The following is a 16,223-nucleotide window of genomic DNA, read 5'->3' on the forward strand; positions in this document are numbered from 1 at the left end:
TGTAGTGACGTTCGATCAGAAAGACAAACCAAAATTTGATCCCCAATTTTGCCCTAGTTTGACTCCTAATCGAACTTCATTAAACCCCTTGGGATTTAGTGACGTTCGATCAGAAAGACAAACCAAATTTTGATCCCCAATTTTGCCCTAGTTTGACTCCTAATCGAACTTCATTAAACCCCTAGGGATGTAGTGACGTTCGATCAGAAAGACAAACCAAAATTTGATCCCCAATTTTGCCCTAGTTTGACTCCTAATCGAACTTCATTAAACCCCTAGGGATGTAGTGACGTTCGATCAGAAAGACAAACCAAAATTTGATCCCCAATTTTGCCCTAGTTTGACTCCTAATCGAACTTCATTAAACCCCTAGGGATGTAGTGACGTTCGATCAGAAAGACAAACCAAAATTTGATCCCCAATTTTGCCCTAGTTTGACTCCTAATCGAACTTCATTAAACCCCTTGGGATTTAGTGACGTTCGATCAGAAAGACAAACCAAATTTTGAACCCCAATTTTGCCCTAATTTGACTTCTAATAGAACTTCATCAAATCCCTAGAGATTTAATGACGTTAGATCAGAAGTCAAACCAAATTTTGCCCTACGTTTGACTTCCAATAGAACTTCATTAAACCTCTTGAGATTTAATGACGTTAGATTAGAAGTCAAACGCATTCACTGATAAGCCATCGCATATATATTGTCACTAATAACACCCACACGAGCAAACGTGTTGGTGATATTATTTCAAATATTAATGGTACGTTTCTAATTGCAATTTTTCCGGTTGCTAATAAGCATTCGTAAAGCATTATAATCGGGTAGAACAATACGTACCTGTTAAAAAAATCTAAAAATTCAATTAACGAAATAATTAAAGTTTCAGACTTTATTAAATTTATTTTCATTCCTATTAATAGGATAGAAAACGAATTGAATAAAGGTTTCAAAAGTTTTAGTAGAATTACGAGCACATAATAAGTAATATATTTATTAAATAAATATATTAAATCAAAGTAATAAATGACCCAATCGTCTATCATTTTTAAATATATTCTTAATGTCCTATATCGTTACCGGTAAAGGAAAAGAATGAAGTTTATGTTAGAGATTTAAAAACATTACAATAAGTTTGTTTGTTGCTAGGTAATTTAATTAAAAATGATACAATACATTTATATTTATTTTAGAAATATTTATTCGGTATTAAATAAAACTTAACGAATTTAATTCGTGTGAATATTTTTAATAAAAACACCGGCTAGTCTACTCAATTTAATATTTAACTTTTAACATTTATTGTCGGTTATTATTCAAAATAAAAAAAGGCTTTTGTCGTAGTTATTGTAATATATAAATAAGTAACTCGTCGATTGTATTTTATCCAAATGCGTGCTTTAATAGTAAATTTTAAAACAAAAACTTTAACGTTTTGTAATTAATAAAATCTGTTACAAATAATCGAGTTTATTTATTAGAGTTCAAAAACTCATCAAGGTCAATGATTCCAGTAAGGATTCAGTCCAGGTCAAATAAAGCCGGGCCGAGAAGGCCTTTTTAGTCTCGTCTAAGCCATGCACATATTTTTAGTAACAATGCTAATACTGTACTATGTATTTGTATTATTATTAAAAATATGGCTCTACGCTTCTAAACGTAATTTCTCAAGTTATCATTAAGGATTTTAAAGAAATTACAATCAAGTGGAACAGTATGTATTTATTCAATAGATCTAAATATTCTACAAAAAAAAAAGAAAGGAATTAACACTATGTTTAAATATATTGTTCTTCCTATTAGTATCAAAACCATTAGTAAACTTACGATAAAGTGGAAAAAATATATCTATTTAATACATATAATTCCTTCCTACTAGTCGTTGATGGATAGGAAGGTAGAAAATCAGTGAATCTGACTAAATTTTATTCGGCCTTCTTCTCATCGTTAATCTAACATATCATCGTACAGGTTTTTAGGTTAACGAAGAGAAAGTGGGCCGAATAACGTTTTACTGATGTGTTCATAATATCTTACGGTGCTGATGGCTCACGGTGGGATCAACTCCGGACGGGTCAAAAAGTTTATTTACTCTAAACTTTCTTGTACAAATAAAAACGCGTTTTTTGTTAAATATATTAATGCGCGTGAAAATGGGTGACCTTGAATATTTTGTGGTCATATTCTCTGGTTTATTCTTTCGGTTCTAATTATAATTTTTTCAGTTATAATTTTCACGATTTAAAAACAAATCATTTCACGGTAAAAAAGTAAATAATTTAAAATATGTTTTAGAATATAATATTTCTTTCAATTTGTTATTTATTTACTTTTAATTTCCCGCCTAGCGCTATAGCAGAGCTAAACTTGAAGGGAATCTACGGTAATCTGTCAAATGTTTATCGTTTGTGGTTTTCGCCGTATCTTTACATTCTGACACCTCTTTTTCCTGTTTAGTCTTCGGTAATTACCTTTCAGATAATACTTCAGAGGATATGTATGAGTGTAAATTAAATGTAGTCTTTTACAGTCTCAGTTCGACCGTTCCTGAGATGTGTGATTAATTGAAACCCAACCACCAAATAACACCGGTATCCACGATCTAGTACTCACAACCGTGTAAAAATAACTGACTTTACTAGGACTTGAACGCTGGAACTCTCGACTTCCAAATCGGCTGATATGGGAAGGCGCGTTCACCATTAGACCAACCCGGTGGGTTACATTTTGACACCTAAGGAACCCAAAAAAAAATCAATTTTTTTGGGTTCCTTAGGTGTTTTGGGAATCCGGTTTTCACGCACACGTGTGTGTGTACAGTGTTAGGTGTCGTACTCTAAATCACGTTATATCTCCAAAACTACGGGACCGATTTTAACCAAACTTGGTCACATTACTTCCACATTTGGGACATGGATGCCGTTAAATTTTCAATTTACAAGATCAATAAGATGAGACTGTAGAGCAAGGTCACCCTCAATATCTCGAGATTTCGCCTATCTTTCTTAGGCACATTTGTTAATAATTTTTTTTTAAATATTCCCAAAAAAACTTTTTGCAAAATCGCACCCACACCCCAAAAAAGGTGTAAATATACTAGCGGCTAAGTGGGTATACTGTGTTAATAGTACCTTCTCTCACTAAAAGGAGCGATAGTGTAACACTGACGATCGGTTGCTGTAGTCGTCTTTATTTTACTGTTTAGCATCCGGAACCGCCGTAAGGATGAATGAGGATAAGATGTATGAATATGACAGCCTCCGTGGCTCGAGCGGTAGCCTTTCGGCCTGTCATCGAGGTTCCCGGATTCGAATCCGGGTCAGGCATGGCATTTTCACACGCGCTACAAATCATTCAGCTCATCCTCTGAAGTAATGCCTAACGGTGGATTCGGAGGTTAAACAAAAAACACGTATGAATGTAAATGAAATTTAGTCTTGTACGGTCTCAGGTCAACATTTCCTGAGGTGTGTGGTTAACTGAAACTCAACCGCAAAAGAACACCGGTATCCACAATCTAGCATTCAAATCCGTATAAACATCTGCCTTTACTAGGATTTGAACCTTAGAACTCTCGACTTTGAAATAAGCCGATGAGTAGTGCTGTAGTCGTCTGATGTATTGTAACGTCACAGGTGAGCGGTAGAATTAAATAAATGAATCAATATTTAAAATTAAAAACGTATTTAAAGTGAACGGTAGTACCGCCATACCCGTGCCAATTTAAATACGGTATGCAAGCGCGCTTTAGTTAGAATCATTGAATTAACTAAACAAAAAATATTATATTTAAATAAAATGATAAATATAATAAATTAAGTTGTGTGTGTAAGCCGTCCATTAGAAAAAGGCCACGTGACGGGAATGTCATACAACTGTGTTGTCGGCTTTTTTACTATTCTAAAAACATAATGGAACGATATATAACAACAGTAAAGGATTATTACATGTAATACACCACTCAAAGTTTTTACGTATTATAGAATTATACAATTAATATATACGTGTTACAAGTTACTTTATGTGTAACATAGAAATCCAAATTACAATGTAATTTGAAGTTGTGTCTTACACAATTTTCTTATATTATTAATTAATATGTATGCTGTCAGTACCTTTATTACAAAAAAACAATTTTAATAATTCAATAATAACAGGTACCGATATAAATTATTTTTTTAAGACATAAATGTAAGCAAGTTATTAACTATTGTTTTAAAGGTTACATACGAATAAATGAATGAATTAACTAGAATTCTATACAGAAGAATTGAGAGGAGAGTGGAAGAAGTGTTAGGAGAAGACCAATTTGGTTTCAGGAAAAGTATAGGGATAAGGGAAGCAATTTTAGGCCTCAGATTAATAGTTGAAGGAAGATTAAAGAAAAACAAACCAACATACTTGGCGTTTATAGACCTAGAAAAGGCATTCGATAACGTAGACTGGAATAAAATGTTCAGCATTTTAAAAAAAATAGGGTTCAAATACAGAGATAGAAGAACAATTGCTAACATGTACAGGAACCAAACAGCAACAGTAACAATCGAAGAACATAAGAAAGAAGCCGTAATAAGAAAGGGAGTCCGATAGGGATGTTCCCTATCTCCGTTACTTTTTAATCTTTACATTGAACTAGCAGTTAATGATGTTAAAGAACAATTTAGATTCGGAGTAACAGTACAAGGTGAAAAGATAAAGACGCTACGATTTGCTGATGATATAGTAATTCTAGCCGAGAGTAAAAGGGATTTAGAAGAAACAATGAACGGCACAGATGAAGTCCTACGCAAGAACTATCGCATGAAAGTGTCGCTTTATATGGAAGAGAAACTTGGACGATCGGAGTATCTGAGAAGAAAAGATTAGAAGCTTTTGAAATGTGGTGCTATAGGAGAACGTTAAAAATCAGATGGGTGGATAAAGTGACAAATGAAGAGGTATTGCGACAAATAGATGAAGAAAGAAGAATTTGGTAAAATATAGTTAAAAGAAGAGACAGACTTATAGGCCACATACTAAGACATCCTGGAATAGTCGCTTTAATATTGGAAGGACAAGTAGAAGGAAAAAATTATGTAGGCAGGCCACGTTTGGAATATGTAAAACAAATTGTTAGGGATGTAGGATGTAGGGCGTATACTGAAATGAAACGACTAGCACTAGATAAGGAATCTTGGAGAGCTGCATCAAACCAGTCAAATGACTGAAGAAAAAGAAGAAAAAAAATGAATGAAAATACCTTTTTCATTATTATCGCTTAGTTTTGCATTTTTGTACCGTATTGAAATAACCTGATATCATTCTCATTTTAAATTTCAAAAGGTTAAAAAAATAAATTTATGCTGTAAATATAAAACTGAAATATATTTTTAAAAAACCTCTCTTCTTTATATAAATATATATTTATTAGTTAAAATATTAGACGTTCCTGAATCATAATAAACCTTATCTGATGTTTGACAAGTAGTCGTCAATGTTTTGTGTGTCAGCAGTACTCAATTGGTAAGTGGTCTAATGTCTGATGAGAAGACTTGTTTCTATGTATTCCTTTTCATATTTTTATCAAGGTGAAAGTTTTTACTTTTGTTTCTTTAAATAGCTTCTTTTTCGTTACTTGTAATTTTTTTAAGCATTCCCAATTTTAAATGAAAATATTTGTCATTAATTTTTTTCTCGGTCGATAAAAATATTTTTTAAAATGAAAAAATTCTTGTATCGCAATATTTCAATTTTTGTCAATCTTTGGAAGCTAGATGGGATGAATCCTTTAAGAATCAAAAAGGATTAAACTTCTTTTTTTCCTATTCATTTTTTATTTTTACCTGCTTGTACGTACGTACGTGCGTAGTATCTCGCATAACTAAAAAACGATTAGCCGTAGGATGTTGAAATTTTGGTTTTAGGACAGTGATGAGCACCTTCCCTTTTGATTGCGATAAACTGGACCAAAAGTGTCCGAAAAGGCCAAATTGCAAAACAATTTGGCCTTCAATTAATCACACATTTCAGTAATGGTAGAACTGAGACTGTACAAGACTTACACTTCATTTACACTCATACATATCATCCTCTGAAGTTAATACCTGACGGTAATTTCCGAAGGTCAGACAGGAAAAAGGAAAGTAATAAGCCCTCATTGAGAGCTTTTCAACGATGTATCACAAGTGGAACTTATTTTGATCGGTTCCAGAGTAATAAAATTTTAATTAACGAAATATTTGGATCTTACATGGGGAAGGCACATCGGTTCATCATTTTTTTTTTAACTGTCTTTTTTCTAATTTAAATATATTGATTTATTAATAATTATTAACCTCAGATTGTAAAAAAAAAAATGTTTGCGATAAATAATAATTCAATAATAACAATAAAAAAATGAAAAAATATCAAAAAATTATTAATGAAATAAAACATTTTATGTACTTTTAAAAATGTGATTGTGTAATTTAATAGGCGTACAAGGAAGTTATGCGTCCACATCAGATTTTTTTCCAGTAAGATGAAAGTTGTTCAGATAATTCCCGAACACTCGGTATTTTATTTATTAACAAATGAAATCATCTTGCACCAAAGAAAGTAAATTATGTAACATTTTATATTTCTTAGCTTATTTTAAAAGAGGCCAAGTTTCATTAAATAGATCCTAAGAAATAATCTCAAATCAAAAAAACAGATCGTTTTGAGAAACTAGTTGTGAAAAATATGAAATGACCGCCATTTTGTTTAAGAGTTACGGTAACCGGGATATTTTGACGTGAAAACTTTTGTTTCTGAATGCCCATTAAAATAATGTTTCGCATTCTACTCTTTCAATATTTAAAATTTTTGAGTTGCCTTCCCCTGTTTGAGTTTCTAGGTGTTTAGGGTGAGATCGTATATATTGATAAATTAATCGTCTCAAAATAGGAGGAGCATTTTCTAAAAAATTTTTCTTTTAACCGTTTAGTACAGTTATTTACGAGCTGTCATATTTTATCAATACCTGTATATATATTTATTGGTTTAATATTTTTGAAGCCGCGATAGAATTTCCATACCAAAAATTCCTTCATCATATTTTATATATTTATTATTTTATTAGTAATAAACTATTTACCCACCGGGCTGGTCAAGTGGTGAACGCGTCTTCCCAAATCAGCTGATTTGGACGTCGGAGTTCCAGCGTTCAAGTTCTAGTAAAGGCATTATTTACTTTTATACCAATTTGAATACTATATCGTGGATACCGGTGTTCTTTGGTGGTTGGGTTTTAATAAACCACACATCTCAGTAATGGTCGAACTGAGACTGTACAAGAATACGCTTCATTTACACTCATACATATAATCCTATGAAGTAATACCTAACGGTAATTCCCGAAGGCTAAACAAGAAAAATTAATAAACTATTTGTCATTCTATTAATGTATCCATATTATTTGATTGATATAAATATCATTTCTTTATTTTTTAATTTTTATTGTAATATTTGGTGATTTAAAATTGTTTTTATGTTACTTGAAAATTCGCGATTTTTTTTTTGTGAAGATTAAATCTAACATGCAGAAGACAGTTTTATAATTAAATTGTGTAATCAAAATTGATATGACATTTTGAACAGGAATTAATGAAACCAATTTAGATAACATTAATAATAACTCTTACTACACGAGCGTACATAGATAGGTACGTTATTTAGTTAATTGCTGTAAAGAAATTAGGTCTATTTGATAATTGAAGTAAAACATTATTACACCTTAACAATAATATACTCGTAATTTGATTTGAATTTTTTTGTTGAATGTTTTATCGATTGTATTACATCTTTGTCAATATGTTTGAAACTTAATATCTCGCGCCTTAAAAATTTAAGGATAGTGTTATTATTTTTTTCAATTAATCCACCTAATTTAGAACATTTTTAATGAAATTCACCTTCGCTATCAAAGAAAAAGCGAAACAATTTTTTTAATCTAATTCAACTTTATGCCCGTGTGAAACGCAGAAAAAAATCAAAATATATATTTTGATTACCTAACGAATTTTTTCTCATTTTTCTACTTAAAATAATTATCCTGTTATCGTTAATTTTTCAAATAATATCTATTTCAGTCACAAACGGTTATTTTAATGACGAAAAAAACAGATATTCTTATTTTTATAAGAAAATATACCTCGATTGAGTAAAGATAGACAAATGCAGCATTATTTTCGGCTTTATACGAATAGATAAACCAACGGGAAACCACTCGACTTTTCACTCTCCTTAACAAGCCTGCCATGGGATATTTGTAACTTTTTGGAATCGATGTACAATTTTTCTTTAGTGATTTTCAAGTGAACATCAAGTCGCCTGCAACCGTTACTAATATTATGCCAAGTAATATTTATTTATTTATGTAATACCAGTTACAAAGTAACAACACAGTGACACGATTTCAACAGTACTCTTTAGAGATGCGGTATTTGGCGTGTAAGTGTAAAGGAACCGGTAAATGTATAGTTTTAAATAGACTCAAGCCGACCGCTCCTAATACGTGTCCTTAATTGAAACCCAACCAGCAAAGGACAACGGTATCCACAGTCTAACATTCAAATCGGTATAAAAGCAACTGCCCTTACAAGGACTCGAACCTTAGAACCCTCGACTTCGAAAATCAGCTGATTTTGCGATGACGAGTTTAACCGCTAGACTAACCCGCCATACATGGAATAAGAGTTTTATAGTATTTTACAGATATATTAGGGGGCTGTGCCCCCTGGCCGTTTCCCCCGAGTTGACTTGTTTCTCTCGAGTGTTTTAAGCCATTGGCCGTCCCAGTAGATCAATTAGGTCTCGAATTATAATTTTCGTATTTTCAGCAGTCTGTTTACCATTTTATAATGCAGGGAGGATATTTATTTATACAGTTAATAACCACTATGACTTCGCATGTATTACGTATATTACAATATGGCCCGAGGAAACGAAAAATTTTGAAGCAACTCTCACAAAAGTAAAAAAAAAACGAATTTACAAATTTTATTTTTGAAAACAAAAAGTAAATCGTACGCCATTAAGCGACCCAAAACACAAAATTTCAATTTTTAAAAACAATATCCATAAAATGGCAGCCATTCGAACGTATGCATTCCTAGAAGGGAATGCTGACATTTTACATGGCACTTTAAACCACTTCCATCGCTGTTACAGCGATTTCTTCTCGAATCCTCGTTTTCAATTCAGCGATTGTCGTCGGGCGAGTGGTGTACACTTTACTTTTGAGATGCACCTACAAGAAAAAAATCGCACACCGACAGATCTGGTGATCTTGGGGATCGATGAATATGGCCAAACTGTGAAATTACGTGGTTACCAAAGAGTTATCGAACGGCTATCATTGACGCTCTGCCACTATGGGTCGTAGCTCCATCTTGCTAGAACCAAGAATTATGAAGATCAGGAAAGTTTTGAAGTTATTCTGCTGCAAAAGTTTAGAACATATCAACACATCGTTCAGACGTTACTGTCGTTTCATTTCTGCTTGTTTGTATACTTACCGGTGGCGGCTCGCGTATAGGCACTGTGCAACTGCAACACCCCTTATTTCCACTTGATATTATAGATTTAATATAATTAGTTCTTTATTCTTTAATCCTTTCTTTATATTTGTACAATATATAATCCTTAGCCTTAATGTCAGTAGCCATCCCCCAGTTTATGAAAAAGATACAAAAATCTTTATATGGAACTGTGCGCTTCATAGTTCCAGAGGCGTGGTGTTTGGCTGTTGTGCGCGTGCGCACATAGGAAGCTGCACGCGAGGGAGACAGAGCACTGTCGGTCCCGCAATGCCGACCCTGGCGTGCTGGTTGAAGGTAGTTTTTTTTTTTACTCCGCGTGTGTATGAAACGTTCCTAGTTCGTTTCCTTTTCTTGTTTAGTCAGCGGAAGGAATATGAAAGGGGTTTAGCTGTTTTTTCAGTAGCGATCAGAAGATATCGAAAAGCAAGGGCTTTCTGATTGCCAGATCTGCCCAAAAACACGCTGGAAAAACGAAAGAGAAAGTAATTAGTAAAAACTAATTACGTAATTGTTTCTGTGTACGTATAAATTTAAATTAAGCACTATCGAACTATAGAGTTTTTAAGCGGACATTTTATTAAGTTATTATCTAATAATACTAAAAAATATTATCTATATTGACATTTTATTATTTATTCGGTTATTCCGAAATATGTATTCGTGTATCATATTTTGAATGTGATAAAGTGTAGAATTGGATTATTATCTTGCTTTCGGCTATTCTATTTGATTCATTTTTTCGGTTCTTTAATTTTCAGAAAACTTTGACCGTGGCCTTGAAAAGGCCCAGAAAAAATTTTCTGGAGCAGAACCCCCACTAATTTTAGCTACGAGCCGCCACTGATAGCTGCTGATATGGAAATGAACCTCACAGACGTGAAAAATTTGTCAACAAAATCAGGGTCGTCATTACTCTTTTCAATAATTTTATCAGAGAATTATTGCCGCACCGCGTAGTCTGATGGTTTCAGTTCCTATACAACTTGAATAATGTACGGGTGAAACTTCAAATCAAAGGTTCTTCGGTTTAGGTTCAGTGCTGCTACAAGCTTCCTTGCCGATCGAGGCCCGAACTTCTTCGATGTTTTCTGGGATTTGTTAACCTCATGGTGTTTTCTTTTTTATAGCTGAACCCGTCTCCTCGAAATTCTCAACCCGCGTCTAGATAGCGTGGCAAGATGGAACGCGACCGTGATGTCGGAATTCCCGTTGAGCAGCAGCCACACTGTCACAATTCTTGTAAAATGCTTTCACGGCAACTGCACGACGTGTACCAACCACTGGTCCACGATTACTAAATGGCAGATAGTTGTGCACAAAAGGATGCCGTTCCCACCTTTCTACCAGCTCCTCAGGGCTGCCACCACTACTTTCAAAATTTCCCGTTTCCCTGTGCCCCACCCTATATTTCTAAATGAGGATTTGATTAAATAATTAATGACATCGTAAACGATATTATACGAACTTTTGTAAGAAGATTATTCACAGACGACTTGCCTTTTGATTGGGCAGTCCTTAATAACTTTGTTATGATACGTAATTGTTAATATATTTTCTTGTTCGTTACAATTAATGTAGAAATAGCTTCTTTTTTTTTTTTTTTGTTTAAAAACAACTACACTTTTTTATTTAATAAGCAAATTTCTTATTTTGTTTATTAAAATTTATATAGCGTTTTTTGTTGTTTTTTTTTAACATCCAGTATTTGAAAAACGTTAGTTTAAAACCTCCAAATTTGCTGACCATCATCATGAAAAGAAAAATATGTTCTAAATTCGAACAGTATGCATTTTGTAAATTTAATCTTGCATTCAAAGCTTTTCCTCGATCCACAGACTTCGATCATTTTTTGCCACAGTTGATTTCTCTAGTAAGCCCGTAGTTAGTACCTTTTGGATAATATTAATAATGAAATATCTTTTAAATTAAATATTATGTTGTTTACATAGACTATTTGAACATTTTTATTTTTTAATACATACTCGTTCGTGTTTAATTCATAAAATGTAATGATATTTGACATTATTTCATTCATATACACAACGTATTTTAAAGCGTAAAATTTCTGCCGAAAGTTAAAGGCCGTACAAAAAAAAAGACTTTGTAAGAAACGACACGATTATGTCAATTTTGACTTAATTTTAAGAATAAAGATTAATATTAAGACTAGAACCGTTAAGCGATTCTATAAAAAAAAAAGATTAAAGAAATTGGAGCGATCCATCAGGAAGAATATCGTAGGATAAACTTACCTTTGTTTTAACTTTGAATCATAATCCTTATGAAAGAAGAACCACCAGGAGGCCGAGTACAAGATTTACAACAGAACAGTCTTATGCAAGTAATCCGTGTGTAAGAGACAACCATCATGACAATAGTTTTAGCCTTTTTCTGTAACAAAATATTTCTGTAAATTTAACTGTATTTAAAAAAAACCTAACGGACTTCAAAAGCGCATGAATACATAAAAGTTATTCAAATTTTCTATAAATTACATATGTTTGAAGCCTACAGTTTTAATTACAAAAGTTTCTAGAATAGATCAAACAAAGCATCGGGGTCGTTAGTTACGTTTTTTTTTTTTTTAAACTCCGGGACCATCATTAGGTATTACTTCAGAGAATGAGATGAATGACAGTTAGCGTGTGAAAATGGCATGCCTGACCGGAATTCGAACCCGGGACCTCCGGATGAAAGGGTGAAACGCTACCACTCGCGCCCCGGAGGCCGGCAAATATTTAGGTTATTAACATAACATAACCTAACGCTAGCTTCGCTCGCTAACCTTGTCTAATATTAAAAATACAAATTATGTACGGTACTTAGGAGGAATAATTAGCTTTAAAATTTTTAGTTCCATTTTTTTATGGGTCCGACAAGTATCAAATGTTTTTACCAGCGAGAAGGACGCGTTATGGCAATGACATTCTCCCGTACTAAACGGCATTTGTATGTTTGTCTGTGTGTGCGTCTCTTTCAGATTAGCACCGGAATGTACCGATCACTAGCGGAAAATCCCGATTCGTTAATATCAATTTCTAGAGTTAAATTTCTAATTTAACTTACGTTATATCAATTTTCATCATTAAAAAAAAAATTTTTTACACAAGAGTAATCGACTTTGGATACGTAATTATCCCATTCCGAGACGCCGCCCACTAGGGCAACCCGCTCGAGAGAGCCTAGCCCGCGGCTAGGCTTTATTTATAAATTACCTGAAGCAGTATAAACTGTCATCTATTTTTTATAACATTAATTTCATTTAATATATGCTTTTAACTAAAATAAATAATAAAAAATCATTACGGTACAATAAATTAAAAGATAGATTATGGAAGATCGGCTATGTTACACGTATACATAAATGAACGTCAGAATAGATTTATCACGTGTAACAATTGAACATCTATAACGTTACTGATTGGTACAAGCCAGTTTATCGGGCAATATATTGTACATAAAATAAAAATGCTCGAGGTCAGTCTGTCGTATTTACTTATACAGTGTGTGATAATCATTAAAGTTTATTATGCACTTTGTGTCATTATAAATATTCTTCAACAATAATAGAGAATTTTAAAATATTACTACGCAATAAGTCTATAATGATTTGTGGATTAATGCATAAATGTGAAGTAAGCCACGATCCTTGGATGTCGTAAACTGCGCAAGAGTGCATTAACGGCAATTTATAGAGAATTGCATACCATATTTTGTCTACGGCTGAGAAAATATAACTTTATTGATTTAAATCAACAACAGAATACATTTTTAACGGTAAATATTTTTTTAATCTTTAAAAAACACATTACACAATAAATTTCTGTGGCAAGTAGGTTATTAGATATAAGTTCTTCCTTTTCTTTAATATGGACCGGTGTTAAAGAGGTTTCTTTCTCAGAATCCGACAAAAGATATAAACAATGTAATAACGAAATTTAGTTACCTATCGGTGTACTTTCAAAGTAACCTTTGCTTCATAATACAAGTTCGGATGAAAATCAAAATAAGAAAACCTAATAAATTAAACAATATCAGCTTCTGGTTAGTAATTGGTTGAAAAGAATAGGCTTTTGTTTGACTGAACACCTGTATCATAATGAAAATCTATCTCATTATGATACAGGTTCCAGCCGTGTAATTCAAACATAATACAGTCGTAAAAAAAGGAATAAATAATTTCATTACACGGAGAAGCGCATTTATAAAACAGCTTACATTAATTATCTCAAGTATATATATGAACTGACAACAACCCACCGAGTTGGTCTAATGTGGTGAACTCGTCCTCAACCGATTTCGAAGTCGAGAGTTTTAAGGTTCAAATCCTAGTAAAGGCAGTTACTTTTATACGGATTTTGATACTAGATAGTGGATATACCGGTGTTCTTTGGTGGTTGGGTTTCAATTAACTACAAAACTCAGGAATGGTCAACCTAAGACTGTACAAGAGTACATACACTCCTGTGATTCATACATATCATCCTGTGAAGTAACACTTTATGGCGGTTTCGAAGACTAAACAGAAAAAAGGAGGAAACTGACAAAAACGTTCTTAATACTTTCCTAGCATCGGTTATTTATATTTATTCTTATACAGTGGAAAAATAATCATATATGGAAAACGATTAAACAATTTTTACAAAATCGGTATTTAAAAAAATTATTTTAAACGTTATACAATAAATAGAAAGTTAGTTTTTCGGGAAGGGGGAGAATTTAGGGCAAACGTTTTTTTTTAAGATTGTAAGAAAAGCATATACGCATGTACTGAGAAAAAAATAAAATAGGGTTATGTTCGCAAAATTTTGAGAAAATTAACCACAAAAAAATTATCTACCCAATCTCCTGAAGATGTTGACCCCAAATTTTACCCACAAATTGCCCTGTATTCACAAGTCTCTGTGCCAAATTTCATCAAAATCGGAGAATTCAGTCAAAGGCTTTTAAGCTTTAAACACGCCGACATTACATATGTACGTACGTACGAACATTACATCCAACATTTTGTTTTTTTGTTTTTGTGGAGTCTCTGGATCATGAAATCCTGATCCCCTAGAGAAGACATCCTCCAACCACTCCCTCCGTACCTAACCCTGATGGGCTTAACCGGAGGTCATCTTATAAACCTCGGCATATGACATCTCTCAGTAGCCTCGGTTAAGGAAGCCACCCATGCGAATGCCGCAAGCGATATTCCCATCGGTTAACGACATCTCTAGTCTCAAGCAAGACTGAAAACTACAGTCGTCAAAGGACCTGAATCACCTACCTACCCGAAAGGGAAAGTGAATTCACATGCGACACAAACGCGGAAAAACACAAAAACAAAAACACGAAAATAAAACTAGTAACAAAACAACCAAAACCGACATAACACTAACAAGAAATCGTAACAAAGTAAAGTACGCAAGAACAAGACCACGCAGCACCTCAGATTCCCTCCGCAATCCGTTCCGTAGCCAAATAGTGCAGAAATTCTGCAACCACTGACCACGGGTCATGAAATGCCGAAAAGTGCACAAAAAGAAAACATATCTTATTTTTTGACCGATTACCACAACTTCCTTTTTGCAGCATAGCTCTAGAGTTATGATGCCAAGAAAGTAATGCAGGGTCATTCACGGGAACCGGATGTTTTTGAAGTGGGTTGTACTCGGGCGTTCGTGGTGGGAAGGGCACGTGGCTATACTAGAATACTAGATCGTGGATACCGGTGTTTTTTGGTGGTTGGATTTCACTTAACCACACATCTCAGGAACGGTCGAACTGAGAATGTACAAGACTACACTTCATTTATACTCATACATATCCTCATTCATCCTCTGAAGAATTATCTAAACGGTAGTTACCGGAGGCCAAACAGGGAAAAGAAAAAAAAAGTGCATACAGACCTGCATTTCCGTCCTTACAAGATAGCCGTCGTGCAGCAGTTAAACAAGCAAAGTTTCACGCAGCGATTACAATTTTGCCGACAAATGCTTATCATTTTTGAAGAAAATGAAAATCTGTTATCGTTAATGAGTGACGAAGCCCATTTTCATCCGAATGGCTTCGTCAACAAACAGAATTGCCGGTATCGAGCAGAAAGAAACCCGCATCAGCTTCACGAGAGACCACTTCATAGCCCAAAGGTGACTGTCTGGTGTGCAATAGGAAAAGTCGGTGTTATTAGACCATATTTTTTTAAAGAAAATGACGCTGCCGTAACTGTAACAGCTGATCGTTACATCGCGATGTCGAATACGTTTTTCATCTCTCAGTTACGAAACCGGGGAATCGATTTTCAAAATGTGTTATTTCAGCAGGATGGAGCTACAGCGCACACAGCAAGGGCAACGATGGCTGTTCTCTGTAACTTGTTTCCGGGACGGATCGTTTCCAGATTCGGCGATATTCCTTGGCCCCCTCCGTCCCCCGACTTGAGTAGTTGTGATTTTTTTCTGTGGGGGTTTCTGAAATCGCGTGTGTACGGCAATAAACCGCGTACATTGGAGGACCTAAAGATCGCAATTCGTCATCGCGTCACCCAGATTGATGTAGACGTACTGCAAAGAATTAAGGCCGGTTACCGTGAAAGGCTACAACAGTGTATTGCCCAAAATGGACATCACTTGCCGGACAAAATTTTTCGTTCATGAGTATGTAACAAATGCTTTGATTTAACAAGTGTTTCAGTACC

General features: G+C 34.0%; 1 protein-coding gene and 1 long non-coding RNA gene across 3 annotated transcripts in view; one reads left to right on the forward strand and one right to left on the reverse strand.

Moving 5' to 3' along the window:
• LOC142332455 (uncharacterized) overlaps positions 1-16,223 on the reverse strand; it is an 86,966-nt gene that overhangs the window by 56,885 nt on the left and 13,858 nt on the right. Inside the window, exon 2 of the long non-coding RNA XR_012758305.1 lies at positions 11,794-11,932. This is a non-coding gene — a long non-coding RNA (uncharacterized LOC142332455). The remainder of the gene's footprint in view (positions 1-11,793; positions 11,933-16,223) is intronic.
• Positions 1-16,223, forward strand: part of LOC142332452 (epoxide hydrolase 4-like) — a 73,294-nt gene that overhangs the window by 28,851 nt on the left and 28,220 nt on the right. The window lies entirely within an intron of this gene.

This window comes from Lycorma delicatula, chromosome 11 (assembly GCF_047948215.1).
Source record: "Lycorma delicatula isolate Av1 chromosome 11, ASM4794821v1, whole genome shotgun sequence".
NCBI lineage: Eukaryota > Metazoa > Arthropoda > Insecta > Hemiptera > Fulgoridae > Lycorma > Lycorma delicatula.